The sequence below is a fragment of the Papaver somniferum genome, chromosome 7 (assembly GCF_003573695.1).
Source record: "Papaver somniferum cultivar HN1 chromosome 7, ASM357369v1, whole genome shotgun sequence".
NCBI classification, from domain to species: domain Eukaryota; kingdom Viridiplantae; phylum Streptophyta; class Magnoliopsida; order Ranunculales; family Papaveraceae; genus Papaver; species Papaver somniferum.
This window is the reverse complement of record NC_039364.1, coordinates 159,228,810-159,246,699: the sequence shown is the minus strand read 5'-3', so window position 1 is coordinate 159,246,699 and position 17,890 is coordinate 159,228,810.

Sequence of the window (17,890 nt, the reverse complement as noted above, 5' to 3'; positions counted from 1 at the left end):
CGGATATGTTATGGATGGTCGATTGAAAACAGATGATGAGGCAATTCCGGGTTATATGTCATGGTACCTCAATATTTCGCATATTCGAGTGATACGAGTAGATATGAGGCCCCGGATAGAGGACAAAGATACAACTCTCGAATTCCTGGTGCGTATTATTTCTCAGTTACGGTTTTGTTAATTTTTTTAGCATTATTTGTTTAATGTTTGTTGTTTCTCAAATGGAAACAGAGAAGACGAGTCGAGCACTTGATAACCCAAGCACAGATAACTATCAGGGGAAGGAAAAATGTTGAGGCCAATGAAAAGTTGATTGATGAATTGAATAATCTCGAAGATGTGGAAGCGGGTGCAAAGTTTGGGGAACCGGTGGAGGAGGAGGATCCAAAGAAAAATAGGAAGAGAGTCCCCCCAAAAAGTATTCTGAAGGTGCATCGAGTAGCGCCCAACATGCTAAACGAAGACGACGTGGTCGTGGTCGTGAAAGTGGTCGTGGTGGGGATGTTGATGAATGAATGGTTTCAAACTTATGTCTTTAACTATGGATAATTATGGTCTCAAAACTTATGTCTTAAACTTATTGTCGAATTATGTTTGGTTATATTCCTAGTTTATGAATGACTGAATCTGGTTTCTTTTGAAAATTGTTTGTGTTTGTCTAAGACGCGACAAAAGAACCAACTACAATATGTGTGTGCAAAAAATGCATGACTCTGGAAGTTTTTTCTGTCACAATCGGTTTACATTTACCTGTATAAAATCCTATTCTGACAATTCTCCAGGGTTACAATTTCAGAATCGGGTTTTGAATGCGCACCACATAGACCGATTTGGGAAATTTTGTTCATTTGGTTTTTAAGTTTTCAGAATCGGTTTATAATGATACTTTTCAAGTCCGATTATGACAAAACGAAAAAATCCGAAGTTTAGGAATCGGTTTATTTGGGCATCACATGTAATCCGATTCTTGTGAGGAAAAGTGACAATGTTCCTGTATCTTTTTTTTTTTGACAAGAATCGGATTACAAGTGACATATTAAAAACCGATTATTGAGAGGCAGATTTTGACAACCTTCATAATCGGTCTATGTTGGCATCACATGTAATCCGATTCTTGCAAGGAAAAGTGGCAGTTCTTATGTAACTTTTTTTGCCGAGAATCAGATTACATGTACAATATTAAAATCCGATTATTGAGAGGCACATTTTATATGATTTTGCAAGGACACAATCAGACTATGTGGACATATCTAAACTCCGATTATTTGAATTGAATTTGAAAAAAATAGTCGTTGAGTCCTTATCTATATAAGGACAACCTCTTTGAGCCACTCCCATATCACACACCTAGCTTAGAAAATGGAATGGGAACCGTACGAAGATTTGTGTCTCGTTAAATCATTTTTTAATATGTTCTGTGAATGTCCGAATGAAATCTATTCAATGTTTTGGAAGAGAGTTAAAGAGTTCTTTTATGGGCTTACCGAGAATCCCAATAACCGCAAATGGAGAGACTTGGAATTTCGATTCAACTACATAAAAAGTGCAATGCGAGAGTACGTAAAAGTTAGAAATATGGTGTACGACTATCATCCACGAGCTCCTCTTAGGGAAAAAGTGAGTAATCCGATAATATTTATACTTATGTCATCGTTAAAAGTTCGCATACTAACATTTAAGAATTCATTGAATTTCAGCTGGAACGTTTCAACGGGATATGGAGAATTCGTAATGGGAAAATAACTTCATTCACCACAAAGAATATACGACGTTGTACCGACGTGCTTGGAGGTTCATTGACGAACATTTGATGTGTCAAATTCTAGAATACCCATACTGAATCTTATATATGTAATGCCCTAATTTCCTAAACTATGTAATGAATGTTTTGTTTCTGAAAGTAAGGTATAATCGGATTATGTGGGCATATATAAACACTGATTCCTATAGTCGGTTTATTTGGGTATTAAAAAGAACCGATTATGGGTTTACTTCATCCTTTGAAAAAATTCAACCCGAAATCGGTTTATAACTGCACTAACAACAACCGATTCTGGATCGAGTTTTGGATTATTTTTTTTCAAGTTTTGATGATGAATTGATGGTAGTTGATTTCAGGGTTAACTTGATTGAACATCATTTAATCACCCAAATTAGCACTAATCAATCAGGGGTAATTTTGCCATTTAGTAAAATAATTGGATAAGGGTTATCCATTTTACTTCAAATTATTCTTTTTTGTCTAGTAGTCACAGGCCTAAATTAATCCCTATAGACCCCAATTTAGCCAGGATAAATAGATATGGACTAATTACTAATTTTGAAAGATTATCAGTACAATTTTTTTAACTAACTAGAAACAACCGCTTGTCCCTGGATTCTTTAAATTACATGGTACCCTAGTATAATTTGATTGTAAAAGACACTTTTCTATTCGGTATACCAATTTATGCAAGCATTTTGTGACGAACAAGTAATTCCGCTTGTGCACTAATAATTTACCAAGTATCAATGGTAATGGTAAATGAAACTCAACTAACAAGGGCAATATCGTAGTTGCCAATGATACGTTCGGTATATCCTAAACATGGGCATACATGATTACCTTTGAAATGGATTACTTCCCTCTAATCTTATGAAAACATGACCCATACCAAAGTTTTCACTTATCTGCTGAAACGTCAACCTCTTATTGGTTATCTTAGATTCTTGGGCCTCCGTGGCCCAAACTTTATTGGTTGGCGGATTTTCACGTGTACCAAAAATTATGTTTTGGATCACTCAAACACAACAATGATTTGGAACACTTTATTTGGTGTTTTATGAAGTTGTTAATGTGTGGCGGAAGAGATTCATACGTTGGGCAGCTTAAATTCAATGACTTGAGATTACATCTAGATTTCCTTTGTAGATTTTTCCTGTTAATAATGTTTGCATTTTTGTTCCAAAAATCCAATCCACTAGCTTATGTCTGGATTATGTTACCACTTTCTAGGGTTTTAAGGTTTTTCCTCAGGGTTTTAAAAGTTTCACACAAGATATTTTCATCAAAGTATCTCAAATTTTACTGTTTTCGTTTGTTCTTTGTTTATCCTGTTTCCAAACTTGTTTTTTTTTCTCATGTAATGCATGTTACCTCCTGTTTAAAATTTGTCTTTGGTTTTATTATTTTTCAGGCTCCCGAATTTTCCACGTCGATGCTCATTTTTAACCGATTATGTGTGGCAAAGAAGGATTACTACATTTTAGAACCATCTTTATTTTCTGAACATTTGTAATTCTTAGTGTCGTATATTTTTCGCCCAGTAACATCGCTTTTATTGAAATAGATTGCCAAAAGTTTCAAGAATAATAATAATTTCATGGTAGACGAATGAATTAGAAAAACATTTTGTGGTGTTCTATAAAGCTTGTTTTTGTTTATAACGCTTATCACTAATGACAAATCCTTCAACTATACGGTCTCATAACAAGCATCTCATCAAACAATTTCAATTTTGTGTTTTATAAAAAATCTTGATTTATAAATGCTCGAAAATTCCTTTTTCCGGTTCGAATTGCGGCGAATTATTGAAATGGATATGGATACCCTAGTTTCATTTTTAGCTAAATTTCTGAATATATTTTTTTTTCAAATCTATTGATGAAAATGCATATAGTTTGAAATACGAATTCATATAGTTCAAAAATGTGGCATTTATCTCTTAATTACAATGTACCTTATCTTTTATAAATGAGTGACTTGTATATCCCATGACCTTTCAAGATGGATAAACCCATATTGCAAGAGAGAGGGGATTTGGAATTTTGAAACTCTTATTACTACTTGTTCATGATACATGTGAGCCTGTGACTCATTCTCTGCTGTCTCCCTTTCTTTTCTATGTGAAGTTTCTCTTATCTTCTAATTTTTACTCGTCACAACTCGACATGCATATCTAATAATTAAGGTTTAGAAAGAGTTACGTTTTTCTACCCTGTAAATATCCAAACTCTAGTTAAAACCTTACAATGAGACAATTTGGGGTTCCAACAGATAATTTCAAGAAAAAAAAAAAGAACTTTAATTCAAACAAAAACAAGAAATCTTGACATTCGATCTCGAGTAAGTATGAGAGTCATGCCCCTGACAAATTGGGTGTGGTTGATTAATTACATAAAAGATATATATAATGTCAAGAGTTTGTTTAATTAATGACGGCCTAGACTCCTCCTCTCTTTCCTCTCTCCACTCTTTTTTTTTTCTCCAACAAAATCATCAAAAACAATCTTTTTCTGCTCGGATCTAGTTGGTCTAGATCTGAACAGATTTCTTCATTTTTACTTGCTTTCTAAGTTAGTTTAAGTTAGTTAGTAGATTAGTTTAGTTTTTTTATTATGTTTTCTACTTATCTACACCGTTTTGGTGGTTTTATCTACTCTTTTGAGATTTATCTTCGCTTTAATGGCGATTTTGGGTTATTGTGTTGGGTTCTAAGATCAATAGTGATGCTTTCCTACGACGAAATCTCCATCTTTGTTGTCTCCGGCGACGAACTCTTCATCGGAATCTTCATCATCAACTTATCCGGCGACAAAATCTTCATCGCTGGTCTTTTTGACGACGGAAGCTTCATCACTATTTACAAGAGATTTGAGCAAATCATTCCTACTTTTGGAGCATTTCTTTCTAAAGAAGAAAAACAAACCAAATGGTTGGAATTTAATTCCGAGAAAAAACATCATTCTTCCGATTTAATCGGATCTTATTCATGCTTGTATTTGTCTTACTTCGGTAATCCTTCTCTTTCTCTTGTCGGATTTCTCGGTATTGTACTCTTACGATATGTTCTTGTTACTTTGTATTTTCTAATTTTCAATCTTAAACTCATTGTAAACTTGAAATCGAATCAATGAAAAGGTTACTTGTTTAAAGAAAATAAAAAAAATAAAAAAAAAAGCCAAAAGCAAAACGATTTTACTTCACAAAAGTAGGGTATTATGCTATTATGCATGGTATCCAAATACCCTCTAAGCATGCAGGAAGATAGATATATTAGTCATGCAAAGTAAACGACAGTAAAAGGGTCGGGCATCTCTAATACTATTTCTCACAGGAATAGTAGATGCGTATAAGCGTAGGCAAAGGGTGTGGATATACATCATCCAGAGCAAAGGGTCAATCATTTTACGTTACGCAAACTTTCAAACACTACAATTGGTCTGAAAAGGTTTCAGGATCATACTCAGAATTATTCCTGATACGTAATTTTGTTTGTATGTATTCCAAAGAGAGAGAGGGGCCTGACATAGTTGATTGAGCCAAAGAGAAGATGAGGAAGTGATCGAGGAGATATTTTTCATGTCAGCCGTCCATAAGTAGAACGATATCATGATGACTGAGACACTATCCATTTAGCTAGCTGCCCCCTTACATTACCTAAATTAGGCCATGCATGCAAACTTCCAAAAACCCATGCATGGTGCCTAATGATACGTTTCAAGGGTTTCACTGTCAACCTAAAGAAAGATCAGATGACACACAGGAAAGAACGGATCAGGATCAGATTTTCTAAGTTATGGGGAAGTGATCTCGAGTTCAGAAGAAGTACCGTTGTTTTTTCGAGTCTCACTCCTCAAACCCGATCCCCACTCGTATGTGCACATAAGATAAATGGAGTTTGATTTATTTATTTTCACTTGTGAGCTCCGGTGATTCTTTTACCGGACTCCGGTATCTGTTGTTGTTTTATATCAGTCTGACTTGACCAAGGACTAATTATTTTGCTGTAATCATCGGATGTCAAATCAATTAATTTGACCATCAACTGTTATGCAACAAACAACTGTACCCAAAAAAGTAGTAGCAACATTGTCTGATTAATTGGTAATTTGAGCTTGGTTCATTTGAGCTTCAAAAAAAAAAAAAAAAAATTGGGTAATTTGAGCTTGGTTGTCTGCCTATGGATTGTAACCGTTTTCATGGTTCATTTAAAAAGTGGTTTGCGAAACCACTGTAGTGGCTACGACAGTCGCCGGGGTAACTTAAAAACGATAAAACATTTCACATTTGGTTTTAGAACAATGGTATGTAGCAAGAGAAATACACTGCAAGGAGACTCATTAGTCATTAATCATCGAGTGTATTAGAAAGAAGGTTCCTTTTAATCATCAAGGAGACTTATTATTGGGTGTCACATTCCATTAGAGGGGCGTCATCTAATAGGACAAAAACGGGTTATCCAGAAATAATATCAAAAGCTCCTTATCTCAAATAATTTTGTAATGATCGAACAACCCTTTAGCTAATTTTAATTTTATTAGATAATTATTAATTCTACGGTTGGAATCAATCCAAACCTGGACGTAAAACTAATTTCTACGGTTGGAATCAACCAAAACCTGGAAGGTAAAATCAATTTCTACGGTTGGAATTAAAAGGAACCTGGACGTAAAATTGAAATTTACGGCTAGGTTGACGAAAGAAAAATTCAGTAAACTAAACCTAGACGTAAAATTGAAAATTACGGTTGGAATTCAACTAAACCTAGACGTTATACAACATGCAAATCAAAGTTTACGGTTGAATTGAACTAAACCTAGACGTAAGTTCTTCAAGGTTGAAAAATCTAGTAACGTACCCAGACGTAACACTAGCAAAAAATAACTAAAACCCTAATTTTACTTCGATTTCATTCAATCTACCTATTTTAAGCACAAAAACAAGTAAACAAAGATGGGTATGTTCGATTATTACCTTACATACACCATGGGTTTGTTCGACGAAATGAATTCAAATGGATTTACGATGAAAAGGATGAAGAGAAAGAGGAGGGGAAGAAGAAGAGCAATTGAAATGTGAAGAATGAAGAATAGAAATTAGGTTTTGTTTCTGTTTTAAGTTTTAATTTTAATTGAAGGGTAGTTTGGACAGTTGCTACTGAATCAAAAGTACCCCATAACCAAATTTTTGGTCACTAAATATCCAAGTGAAGCCCCTCTATTGGATGGTGACGCCCCAATAATAGCCTTCATTAGAAACAAAAACATATACGATTTCTTCTTGTTTCCCAACTTGACCGATTTAGACCTCTCTGATTATATTCCCTTTTTCTTTTTTTTTTTTTTTTTTTTTTTTTTTTTTTTTTTTTGAAATTTCTTATCTTTTCTTGGGATCTAGTCTTTTTAGATTTAAAATTATGTGGTTTGTGGAGATTTTTTTTTTTAGATAACAGAGAAAATTTTATTCCATGAATGACAGGCGCAATATACCTGCCAGTAAGTGTTTCTACATAGCTAGGAACATTCTGAAGTTCCTCAAGACAGAGTTTATCCTTCCTCACATTCTTAGCTATGATATCAGCTAAATTATTGTCCTCCCTGTTTACAAGCTTAACATTCCAAAAACCGAAAGAACTTAAAAGAAACTTAATATCTCTAATTATTTTTCAGTTCTCCCATCGAACAAAATGTCTATCAGAGTTAACTGAGTTTACTCTGCATCTTCCATTATCTTGATCTTAATATGTCCTGAAGCTTTAACCCAGCTTAAAGCTTCTAAAATAGCCATGCATTCTCCTTCTTCTGGATCCATTACTCCAGGTGCATATGATCCTTTGATTTCTTTAACTTCACCCGCACAAGACCAGAGCACCATTTCAGTGCCACAATCATGAGTAAGGTGATCAAATGAAGCATCTATAAACAATGTATAAGCATCATCAATATGTATATTATGGAAAGAGGGACTGCATTCTAAACTAGAAGTTTTGCCTGATACTTGACTAGCATGTATGTTTTGACTGAAGCTGAGCAACTGATAATTAATTCTAGAAGTAGTATTAGTAGGGTTGAGAGTTTTATCTTGAAAGGTACAGTCGCATCTTTGTTTCCACATTATCCAACAAGCAACCATGAGAGTTTTCCTCCAACTATCTTGTTTTTCCATGCTTGTATTGTTCACATTTAAAAACCATTAGATTATCCATTCTTTAACACTCTGACTGTTAAGAATAACTTTATCAATGTTGATGTTTAACTATCTCCACACCGCTTTTGCATGGTTGCAGGTAAGGAGAAGATGAAACAAAGTCTCTTCTTCATGCTGACAGATGTTGCAATGATATTTTGTTGTGCTATTAAACTGAGATAATCTTGCTCTAGTAGGCACTGCATCTTTGAGACACTTCCAAATAAACAACTTTACTCTGTGAGGAAGTTTCATTTTCCAAAGAGATTTCCACACAGTAGGCACTGCATCTTTTAGGCACATTACTAGTAGCAACCTGATGTTGACCTCTTGATTTAGTCAACTTATTATAAGCACTTTTGACAGAAAAGTTACCATCTCTAGAAGGATTTCATCTTATTATATCCTCTTCTGATTGTGAAATTTGCATTCTCTTAATATTCTCAACATTTTCTGGAATGAAAAGCTTTTATAGTAGTGTAATGTTCCAGCTATAAGTATCAGGAAGAATAAGTTCACTAACAAAAACATATTGCAGATGAATAGGATCAAGTGGTTCAACCCTGTGATGTAAGCCCAAAATCCATTTATCCTTCCAAATTTTAGTTGTTTACCATTATTAACTTTAATGCAATAATTTTGCTGAAGAATATAGAGACCAAGTTCAATACCCTTTCATACCCAGGTTGAATTACTCTTGACTGAATTTGTGTGCAGAAAGTCTTCCTTCTTGAAATATTTAGCTTTGAGAACTTTTCATAATAACTGATCTTCTTGATGACATAATCTCCAGGACAACTTGATTAGCAATGCATGATTTAACATTTCTAAATCCCTAAAAGTCAGACCTCCAAGATCTTAGGATAAACACATATTTTTCCAAGCTATAATATTTAAACCTTTATTAGTCTTAAATCCCCATCAAAATTTTCTTTAAATAATGTCAAGGTTATTCGACAATTTCCTAGGCATTTCGAAAGTGCTCATTTGTAAGTGGGAATAAAGTCAAGGACAACATTTACCATAGTAGTTCTTCCTGCTTGATGCATTGTAGTACCTTACTAGTTTCCCAATATTCTTTCAAAAGCAATCTGAATATCTTTGTTACAGCACTGCTCGGTCAAACTCACAAGTGTTTCTATCTCAAGCTTGTTGTCAAGTTTAGTTGCCAAAACACTAAGTCTTGATTTCTAGTCTGCTTATAGCTAAGTCTCGGATTAGGATAGAAAGTGTAGTTGAGCATTAGACTTCACGGTGTTCATCGATTGAAGACGAAGAACTACTAAGGAGATCTTGTGGAACTTCATCAAAAAAAGGTATGTGGAGATTTGAACTCATCTATCACTCAAAAGTCTATCTACTATATCTCCTATTTGAGACAAAAGGCGTATAGATATATAGACTTCAATTATACACATTTGATATTTCGAGCTGAGTTTAACTCGCTTACATATTTCTCGAAATATGTCTTGGTAAGCTTTCGCTTTAACCAAGTTCATCTTATATTCTTGACGAAAGTCAAAAGATAATCATGTGGAAATCACCTAGTAACATCTTACATGATTTGTGTGAGACGGTCATTTGATGTAGACTCGGAATGTTTTGTATTGATCATTCGATCACTTGAAAATCGCTTTGAAGCTAATAGTTTGTGTGAGACAGCTATTGTCGTCTTCTAAGAATATTTCAATGACTGAAATGGGAGTTTAGAACACTTAACCATAATTGGATTATATGCACAGTATGCGTACTTGCATATGTATTGATCCAAGACCGGAATGTAGTATGCATACCCTATGCGTACTGACGAGGTCAGGTAAAGTTCGGAAGCTAAAGTATGCGTACTAGTACGCGTACTGGAAAAGTCGGTTGAAGTCTGGGTACTATAGAATGCGTACCAGTACGTGTACTGGATTCAACTGAAACTTGGAAGTGTACGAAAGTATGCGTACCCATTTGCACACTGGCGAACACAGTCCAAGTCCGGCTACTTAAGTATGCGTACCCGTTTGCATACTTGAGTGAGTTATGTTCTAAAATCGGTTTTTTCATGAAATAATACATTTATATAATAAGGAATGCAATCTTTTGCAAAACGTGGCTATAATGTTCAAGAATTGTTCCGAGTGAATCAAAATCGATTTTGCTTCATTTGTGTCTGGTATACTTCTATGAGAATATAAACAATTGAACAACTCTATAACTAGTTTCATTTGAGTCATTTGAACTAGTTATGGTTAACATGAATAAGGTTGATATGAAATGTTTATATGGCTAACTTTGGTTAACTATTGTTGAGCCAACAAAGGTGTACACGTTTAGATACGGTTACTCATATCTAAATGAAGTCACTTTTCATTTGTGTGTAACAAGCTAAGTTCGATCTAACGGTTGAAAGATATTAGCTTGAGTATAATCAGGTTTTCATCTAACGATGAATATTGAAAGCTTTGTTACCAAGGTAACATTGATTGCAAACCATGATTTGAAGAATATATAAAGGATAACTCTAGCAACTGGGAAACTTAATCCCCACACCTCATGTGTGATACTAGTTGCGACTAGAGTCGATTCTCCTTTAACCTTATGTTTTTATAAAACCCTATAGGTTAACGACTTGAAGACTTCATTGGGATTGTGAAGCCAGACCAAACTATTTTCTCTGTAGTTGCGTGTTCTGATCTTGCTGTTTTCGATCGTGATTGAGTACTATCATCTCTAAGATTTGATCGAGATTTAATCTCCGATAGGCAAGATAAAAATTAGTCATAAACATCCTAGTCTCATCGTTTGTGATTCCACAATATCTTGTTTCGCTACCATACGATTATAATTATTGTGAGGTGATTGATATTTCTAGGTTGTTCTTCAGGAATATAAGTCCGGTATATCAATTGGTTCTTGTTCACCTTGATTTATCAAAAGACGGAACAAAACTCGTAGGTATGTCTGTGGGAGACAGATTTATCTATTTAATAGACTTTTTTGTGTGAGACAGATTAGTTTATCAAGTCTTTGACTTTGGGTCGCATCAACTCTTTGTTGTGGGTGAGATCAGCTAAGGGAATCAAGTGCGCAGAATCTGGCATGGTTCTAGAGGCGTAAGGAACACGACAATACCTTGATCAATGTAAGATTGGTTAGGGCTCAACTACATTCCAGTCCGAAGTTAACTTGGAGTAGACTAGTGTCTGTAGCAGATTAATACAGTGTGGTGTTTAAATCTGGACTAGGTCCCGAGGTTTTTCTGCATTCGTGGTTTCCTCGTTAACAAAACTTCTGGTGTCTGTGTTATTTCTTTTCCGCATTATATTTGTTTATATAATTGAAATATCATAGGTTGTGCGTAAGTTTAATCAATTGTGAATCCAACCTTTGGTTGTTGATTGAATTGATTGACACTTGGATATTTGTTTTTGATACCGTCCAAGTTGTTTCTTATATTAATCAGGCTCACGGATTTCTATCTGTTTGATTTGATGATTACATTAAGAAACAAAGATATAACTCTTGGATATACTTTTCTTAAGATTGAGTCTGACTGTCTAGTTGATTCTCTTGAAAGTATGTTCGAGTTAGTCCATACATATTTCTAAGCGAAATATTGGGTGTGGTTGTTAGACCCCCGCTTTCAGAGCAGGAAAACACGTTTAAGACCTTATAAGTTTGTGTTTGTAGCGATCTGACTCTATGGACAGAAGTGTTATCTCAATAAATGCTCCACTAGATCCAGGGATTTCAGAATTCTCTTCCATGACTGATTTAATAAAATTTGTAGAAGAAATTCTATCTAAACCTCCACCAGGTTCAAAATCCCTTGAACTGTTTTCAAGGATTGAAAAGAAACTTGAAATCTTATCTCTTGATGTTGAGTTATACCTTCAGAAAGAACAAGAATCTCTTGACAAGCTAAATCAAGTTATGATGAATAATACTCATGTCGAGGTTGATATTAATTTACTAATTAGTGAGAGCAATGTTCCTCCTCTGTGTAATCCATCTGGTTGTAGCAAACTAAATGTTTTACAAGAGGAGTTTAAATCTCTGTTATCTGACGGTATCACTTCAAAGCATGAATCAGGTCATTGGTCAATTCCTGATACACTTTATCAAGATAATAATATTGTCTCCTTTTGCAAGAAAGTTAGGATGTATTTTTTTTATCAAAAGAGTTCCCTACGCAGTACTAAATATTATCTGCAGAAACTGGTTTTTACAAGTCGTAAAACAAGAAATCAGAAACACAAATGTATTTGGGTTCTCTTAAAATTCCTTGATAAACTTTTAAAAACAGTTTCTTGGGCTTTTCTCAATACTGTCAAATGCACGAGTAGTTGGAAAGAAACTCTTTCTTGGTTTGTCATGTTATGAAAGGCTATTTGTTCTTATAAATTCTTAAAAGAATTGCTCATGATAGATTTGTTGAGTTTTGCTCCAAAATTCTCATTCGTATTTTATCTAGTCAAAATATGTAGTAGCATAAAACAAACATGCCCTTTTCTGCACACGTACGGTTCACGTACTTCGTGCTTGAACCATGTTCCAGAACCGATTATTTGCAGTACCTGAATTAGTTTTACTGGTTCAGGAACTGTTCGGTCGGTTGCACATTAAAAGAGAGGAAGAACTCTTGTTCTTTTCACCTTCACCTTATCTTCGACGTTCATGAAAAAAAAGAAGAGAAAATCCCCTGGTTCGCAAACTCTTCATCACCCTTCTCTCTTTTCTTAACCATTTTTTTTTTTGGTTTTCACCTTTAAATTCAGAAGAAGGTTGTATACCTTGGGTCAAGAACCATTTTCATTTTGATCATCGTTTTGGAATTTCACTATTAACGACAGTACGTGTACCAAGTAAGTTTCTCAACATTTCTTTGTGTTTTAATACTCCACTATGAGTTCTAGGAAGAGACCTAGTCGTGGTGAAAGTTCGGGTACTCAAAATCGTGAAGATACCTTCTTTGACCCAAGCTTGCAAATTAGGTTCGTTGACACTAAGGCTCGTGACTACTATGTAGAATATAGTACAAAGAAACCCATTATTGAAAGGATTTATAAACCATCTAAACTTAGGGTAGATGACCTTCCTAGGTTCTTTGAGAATCATGAATGGGGAATCATTTACTGTCCCATGGGAACTGCCTATATTGAGTTGACAACCAATTTTATGTGAACCTACATGAGCCTGATACTGTCAACTTCTCCTTCAAAAGCATTGTTGAAGGAAGAATTTTTCTTGTGAATCGACAAGTTATTACTGAACTTTTGAACTTGTCTCGTGATGGTGATTTTATGTTACCACCCCCTGAACACTTGAGACCTTCTCTGAATGTGCTCTCAAACTTCCTTCTTGCAAAGGGTGTCTCCTGGTATGATGGTAAGATTGATGTCCATGATGTTTCTATGTTCCTCAAAGTTGCTGGAAAGCTATTGGTGGCCAATTTAATGCCCAGCACAATTGACAGACAATTATGCACCAGACCTCTTTCACAACTGGTTTATTACGTTGTTGAAGGGAGGAAGATTGACTTATGTGGCCTTATTATTCGTGAGATGATAAGTGTCAAAAAAATTTCGAAGAAGACTCCTGGCTTTCCTTGTCTCATCTCAAGGATTTGTAGTCAATTTGGTATTGTTGCTGTTGGAACCAATATTAGAGGACCGAAGGTCATGACCATGAAAAGTATTGGAAAAATGTTCAGAACTCCTGCAACGTCTAATTCTGAACTCATCCGTCTCCAGCAAGGAGTTGAGGTTTTGAAAAAGCGGGTGGATTATGCCAAGACAGCTTATCCTTAACTGGGAGAGAAGTTTTATGAAATTGGTAGGGATTATTATGAGATGAGTGATTAATCTCTGCATTTGCAATACTGTTACTTGTTTTGTCTGTTGAATTTCTTATGTTGAATCTTATTAAAACTATTATTTTTTATGGTTGTAATAACGTTTATGGTATTTTGGCCTTGAATGATTTTATCTTTCAATTAAATTGCTAAATGTGTTAAATCTATAAGAAGTACAAATGAATATGTCAAAAGCTAAGTCTATCATATGTCTTTATGCAAATATTGATAAAAGATAGAATGAACTTTTGATAACATGTCATTATGCAAATATTAATGAAGATAGGATGAACTTTTGATTGCAAAGATGAAGTCTATTATATGTTATTATGCAAATATTGGTGAAAAATAGAATGAATCTTTGAATATTCCGCAGTATTGGTCTTTCCCTGATCCACTTTTATGTGAAAGTACTGTGTGGCTCCATAAGTTCTCGTATGTTGAGCATTTCCGACTAAATTAATCATGGGTTCTCTTGTGGTTAATTTAATTGAGTAGTTTGGATACAAATTCATGTTTCATGTGATTCGTTTATGTCCAAAGAAATCCTTCTTTTCTTGTAAAAGTAAGGTCGCTCTTGTTGTTCTTTCGGGAATGACATTTTATGGGGGAGAGTGATGCGTGTCATTACCACAACAAATTAATCAAGATATTTCCCACTAATTAACTGGTAATATAGCGGTAGTAAGGATCGTTCCCACAGAGAGCTGTGCAATTGATATGTTATTTGAATGAGCAAAAATAAAGTAAAAAGGAAAATGGGGGATTGTTTGATTAAAGTAAAATAAAAATTTAATAAGAAAACAAAGATGATTAAGGAATAATTCGCCGTCACTGAACATAAAATACTCGTTTATTCATTGTTAATTTTCTATTATCACCAACCGTAGAATAGCAATAAGCTTTGTTATCCCCGGAATTCCTGTTGTCACTGGATACAGAAGCGCTCGACTACCAGATTCTATCCATCTGAGCCACCATGAATAAGCTCTCAAGGTGTAACCCATCGAATGCATTATGTTTTGTGAATTAGGTTGATCCTAGCATTAGACGCATAAGCTCGATTTGCTTACTAGTGTCATCTCTATACACAATTGCTTAATAGAATCCCTCTGTCAGCTTTTGCGATGTACTACTTGTGTATGGAATTGAGTGACAATTACATGTATCACCAACCCCAATACTAGTAGAAGAATTACTATCACGTTAATTCAAATGGCCAATTGAATAACCCAATAGCAATCTTAGATACTAAAAAAATAGAGACAATCGACAAGAAAAATCAACTTAAAATAAACTCGTAACAAAAATTAGAATTCAATTATGCAGGACTTTGAAATCATACCTTAATCAGTGAAATTAACTACACATGGATTTATTAAAACCCATAAAAATATATGAAAGAAGAATTAGAAGAAGAAAACTTGGTTTCCCCTGAAGGGGTAAACCCTAAGATGAATAAAACTCTTCCTCTCTTTTTCTTTTCTCTGTTTTTCTTCTCTCCCTAAAGTTGTGTCAAAGAAGAAGTGATTTTCTTTTGGATTTAGGGAGCTATTTATAACCTCCAAATACCCTAGTAGATCCAAAATTCTCGTCCAAGATAAAGATGCAAAGTCGGTGGAGTTTATCCAACTGATAATTGGGTGCAGCGCGGTGGACTCTAGTAGCATGTACATGGTTTCTTATCCGTTCGATCCTCTGAGAAACCATTGTATCTTCATCCGCACCGTCGATATATCCAGCTTCGGTGATCCGCGTTGCACCAAATCATTTTGTTCTCCAAAACGCGTCAACAATCTGCAGAAGTACTGCAGCCAGGCTCCACCACGTGCTCGCCTTTTTCTTTTCTTCTGATTCGTACGGATTTTGGACTTCCCACCTACACTGTCAACTCACTACCACCATCCAATATCCGGCTGGTGTTCAGCAGCAACACAGTTAGTCCCTCCTCCATCTCTTCTCTGTCGAATCCGTAGCTCCATCTTTTGTTCTTCCGCAAGCTCTTCTTCTCTGCCATCATCACAACATCAAAAGTTGATCATTGATACGATCAACTCCATCTCGTTTTTTTTATCAACTCCATCTCGTTCTTCCCCTGTTATTACTCGGGCTTAATAACAGCTCCAATGCTCCATCACTATGACGAGTAACAGCATCTTGCATCTTCCTTGGCTTCTCTCCAAGCTCCTATATCAGCTGCCTTCATTCACAGCTCCATCGATACCCGTCGAAAATGGCAGCAGCCATGTTACACTGCCAAGCTCGAGTTCACTGATTACGGAATCAGGCTGATACCCAAGTTTCCTTCTACCTTCAATAACCCAGTTATGTATTCAAATTCGAATAACAATGCTGCTCAAATCCATCGCCGTCATGATCATCAAGTTCTGTATGCCATTGCTGTGTTCTGTTTAGAAATAGGGAAGACGAAGTGCCCCGAGTATTAATCCGGGTGCCTTTATCAGATTATGAATCTTTGCCTCCCCCTTTGTAAAAGACCGAACTGCCTTTAGCAATTCCCTTGAACTTGACTGCCCCTTAAGAGAAAGACTACCCCTTAATGTATAATGGAGGTGCCAATATCACTTGTCCTGTAAACTGACCATTTTCCCTTTTAGTCTTCCAAGTTCTTGTTTTGCTCATAACTTCTTCATACTAACTCAAAATGACTCCGTTCTTTCGCCGTTGGCTTGGTCTTCTCGTCCTCTACAAAATGAAAAATAGAAATCTTGTACTTGAATGATTTCAAATTGGTCTTTGGCCCTTCTCCGTTTGTAGTATTCACTTTGTAGCTCTTTTTACTTCTTTTCGGATGATTCACCTAGTAAAACAGAAATAAGAGAAAACAAACGTAATATACAATAATTTGCAAGAAAACCAACAAATACTAGCATGAAATTGACACTAAAATATATGCAAAATATGCTCTTAACAAAGAGTTCTTAATTGAACTTTTGCTTAAATTGCCAAATCTTTGTGGGGAGTGCGGCTGTGGAATATTGTAGGAGTTTTCTTGTATCTTTATAAACTCCTTGATGAATACACTAAGTTTCGACTATGTGAAATCATCGAAACAAAGTTGATATGTTCTCTTTTAGTCATGAAGTATCTCTATGAGAATTTCATTATGATCCCACTAGTTTTCGTACCTTTTCCAATTTATATTGACAAAAGGGGGGGAAATTAATGTGTAATTCACACTACAAATGCATATGGTTTACGGATCATTATGTAAGGGAGACTGGTTTTCATGTGAGGTGAAGTATTGACTAAGGGGGAGTGATACATATCACCATGAAAAAGCGGGGGTCTAACAACCTCACCCAATATTTCGATTAGCAATCTGTATGGAAAAACTCCAATATACTTTCAAGAGAATCAACTAGACTCAGTTTTAATAATGTATATCAAAGAGTTATATCTCTCTTTCTTGATTCAATTCTTTCTCAAGCAAATAGAAATCTGCGAGTCTAATTGAATACAAGAGAAATCACTTGAACGGTACCAAAGACCAATGTTCAAGGATCAATCAATTTCAATCAACAACCAAAGGTCGGATTTCCAATTGATTGATTCAAACACACAACCTGTGATATTTCAATTATATAAAAAAATATAATGCGGAATAGAAATAACACAGACACCAGAATTTCGTTAACGAGGAAACCGCAAATGCAGAAAAACCCCGGGACCTAGTCCAGATTGAACACCACATTGTATTAAGCCGCTACAGACACTAGCCTACTACAAACTAACTTCGGTATGGACTGTAGTTGAACCCCAATCAATCTCACACTGATTCAAGGTACAGTTGCGCTCCTTACGTCTCTGAACCCAGCAGGATACTACACACTTGATTCTCTTAGTTGATCTCACCCACAACTAAGAGTTTCTACGACCCAAATTCGAAGACTTTAATAAACAAATCTGTATCACACAGAAAAGTATACAAAATAGATAAATCTGTCTCCCACAGATAAACCTACAAGTTTTGTTCCGTATTTTGATAAATCAAGGTGAACAGGAACCAAATGATAACCCGAACTTATATTCCCGAAGAACAACCTAGTATTATCAATCACCTCACAATAATGTTAATC